This window comes from Eumetopias jubatus, unplaced genomic scaffold (genome assembly GCF_037043125.1).
Source record: "Eumetopias jubatus isolate StellerSeaLion01/CBP00866 unplaced genomic scaffold, mEumJub1_p1.0 scaffold_1, whole genome shotgun sequence".
In the NCBI taxonomy this organism is placed as follows: Eukaryota; Metazoa; Chordata; class Mammalia; order Carnivora; family Otariidae; genus Eumetopias; species Eumetopias jubatus.
The window spans coordinates 4,086,189-4,089,464 of record NW_028274807.1 but is presented as its reverse complement, the minus strand read 5'-3'; the positions used below and the strand labels follow the sequence as shown (position 1 = coordinate 4,089,464).

The following is a 3,276-nucleotide window of genomic DNA, read 5'->3' as shown; positions in this document are numbered from 1 at the left end:
ACCTCACATGCTTCCTGTTTGCTCCAGAAACAGTGACACCGGCCATATTATTACACATATGATTGCATTATGCCTATTTTACAACCATTTGTCTTGTATGTGCATAGAGCAGAAACTGAAATCATTGTTTGTGGTTTGGGGGTTTTCACATGTTTGCAGTGATGAAAATTGAAATTCTGTCCTACATAGGCAGGGGCTACTTCCCTTTATTAATTGCAGAATAAATACATCTCACTGCAGAAAGGTCTGTTTCCCAGCAGAAGGGCTCCTTGGGAAGTGTTTACATCTAAGCTTGTGGGTAAGTCACTGACAAAGTGCTCTTTCGTAAAAAAAATTTTTTCTCAATATAAATGTATAGAGTAAATGTTTTAACTAGTTGCAGGTCAAAGAAAATATGTCATGTGTGTTAGTATAGGCACAAACAATAATTTATCATTTGAGCCGTGATGTAAAGTGTGTCTGATTTAAATCAGTCAGTCCGCAAATACTGGGGAGTCAACTAGGAGGCAGGTACCTGCTGGATGTTGGGGCTCAGTGAGAATGAGCCAGAGCCTCCCTGTGTCCTCTGGGCCCACAGACCAGTGAGGGAAACACAACTGATCTGTAAATCGGGATGGGTTGCCTCTCTATGAAAAGTAAGATGCCTTAATTTTCTCCCCCAGTTTTGTTGAGAAAGAATTAACATATAACATTGTACTAGTCCCAAGGTGTACAATATAATGATTTGATAGTGTTTATATCACAAAATAATCACCACAATAAGCTTAGTTAACACCCATCACCTCACGTAGTTATAATTTTTTTCTTGTGATGAGAACTTTTAAGATTTCTTCTCTTAGCAATTTTCAGATACACAATACGGGTAATGTGCACCATGCTGTATATTATGTTCTCCAGGACGTATTTATCTTGGAACTACAAGTTTTAACCTTTGGACCACCATATTGATGCCTTCACAATGGATATTGAAATGTTGTCACTCTGAGCTCTGAGGCCCTTTGTCCACTTATCCATCCATTTTTCCTTGTAGAACGTCCCACGCAGAACGGGTCATCACAGGAGGAAAAGAAGAGTAAGCCATTTGGGAAGATGGTGAGCAATGGCAACCCTGGGGGAGGGTCAGGGGAAGGTCGTGGTCTCAGAACCTGGAAGGCATGTTAGATGCACACAAGCCTCCTGCTCTTCCCTCTTCTTGGCTCCAGGCGCCGTAACTACCCCATCTTACTCAGTCACCACGGTACTCTTAGTATTCCCATTTTACTGATGAAGACTGAGGCTTTGAGAGGGGAGGACCACACGGGCACCACAGATGGCTGATGATGGGGCCGGCATCCCATCCATCACTGCCTTTGCAGGTGCCTGGACACTTGAGCCTGCACACCAGGAATTCTAGTAAGGAGGAAGAGCATCATCCCATCCATCCTCACCTTCTCAAGTCGACAATGAACAGTCACAAATGCTTCCTTGTCCAGCAGCCCACTGTGCGGTCCCGAGTGACCTGGTACTCTCTGGTTTCATGCCCTCTCCCTATACATCCCCCAAACTCCGCCACTTACTTCCTCACTCCCCATAGTCCATGGGATGTCCACTCGGTGCTACAAGTTGGCCCAAGGCCACCTCATCTGGAGTGGCCTCACTCAGGATTGCCCTGTGACTTAAAAAAAAAATTAACCTTTGAATTTTGAGATAACTGAACATAGAGAGATCCTGTGTGCCCTTGACCTAGCTCCCCTCTTGGTCACATCTTGCAAAACGAGTACAACATCACATCCAGGATGTTGATACTGAAGTCCAGATGCAGAATGCCATCCACACGAGGCTCCCTCCTGCCACTCTGCAATAGCCCCACTCTCTTTCTTTCCACTCCATCCCCTCCTTGACCCCTGACCATCACAAATCTGTCCCCATTTGTGTTATTTTGTCATTTCAAGAATATCACATGAATGGAGTTGTATGGTCTAACCTCTTCAGATTGGCTTTTTCCAGGAGAATTCTCTGGAGATCCATCCAGGTTGTTGGGTGTTGAATAGTTCATTACTTTGTATTGCTGAGTAGTGTTCCATAATGTAGACCACAGTTTCACTGTTTCCCTGTTGACAGACATCTGGGTTGTTTGTAGTTTCTGGCTAATCACAGACAAAACTGCTGTGAACCTTTGTGTGTTAATTTTTGTCTCAATGTGAGTTTTAATTTCTCTGGGACAAATGTCCAGGAGTGCAATTGTTGAAAGTTGAGGAAATTGCCCACTATTTCTATTTTTCTGACTTTTTTTACAACCATGAATAGGTGTTCACTTTTGTCAAGTGCTTTGTCCATATCAATTGGCATGATTATGTGATTTTTCTTCTTCAGTCTGTTAATATGGTGTACTACGTTGATGTGCAAATATTGAACCAGACTTTCATGCTTGGGATAAACCCCACTTGGACGTAGTGTATCATTTTAAATGTGCATTGCTGAATTCTGTTTGCTACTATTTTGTTAGTGATTTTTGCATTTATATTTATGAGAGATTTTGACCTGTAGTTTTTTAAAAAATATTATCTTTGTCTGATACCAGGGTAATTAATACTAGCTAAATAAAATGAATTGCAAAGTGTTCCCTCCTTTTCTATTTCTGGATGAGATTATAGAGAGTTGATGTGAATTCTTTTTTTTTTTTTTTAGATTTTATTTATTTAGTTGACAGAAAGAGAGCGAGAAAGGGAACGCAAGCAGGGGGAGTGGGAGAGGGAGAAGCAGGCTTCCCGCTGAGCAGGGAGCCTGACCTGAGCAGGGAGCCTGACGTGGGGCTCGATCCCAGGACCCTGGGATCGTGACCTGAGCTGAAGGCAGATGCTTAACGACTGAGCCACCCAGGCGCCCGATGTGAATTCTTTAAACACTTGGTAGAATTCTCCAGGCAAGCTGTCTGGGCCTGGACAGTTCCCTCTCTTCCTTCCTCCCTCCCTCCCTCCCTTCCTCCCTGCCTTCCTTCCTGCCTTCTTTTTCTCTCTCAGTTTTAAAATGATGAATTCAGTTTCCTTCATAGTTATAGGGCTCTTCAAATAACCTATTTTATATTCAGTGAGTTGTTGTAGTTTGTGCTTTTTGAGGAATTCATTAATTTCATCTAAATTGTCAAATTCAGAGGTGCAGAATTGTTTGTAGTGTTGCCTTATTGTCCTTTGGATGTCTGTGGGGTCTGTAATGATATCTCCTGCTTCACCTCTAATATTGGTAATTTGTGTCTTTCGTGTTTTTTCTTTGTCAGACCTGCTGGAGGTTTTTCAATTT

The 3,276-nt window shown here is 42.6% G+C and overlaps 1 long non-coding RNA gene across 2 annotated transcripts; it reads left to right on the top strand.

Annotated features, from left to right (window-relative positions):
• Positions 1-223: 223 nt before the first annotated feature.
• Positions 224-2,599, top strand: LOC148164958 (uncharacterized). 2 transcript variants are annotated; one of them, XR_015766715.1, is made up of 3 exons: positions 224-298; positions 1,031-1,092; positions 1,356-2,599. It is a non-coding gene; the product is annotated as an uncharacterized LOC148164958 (long non-coding RNA). The 2 variants fall into 2 exon arrangements; XR_015766732.1 differs by lacking the exon at positions 1,356-2,599 and adding an exon at positions 1,203-1,333.
• Positions 2,600-3,276: the final 677 nt, after the last annotated feature.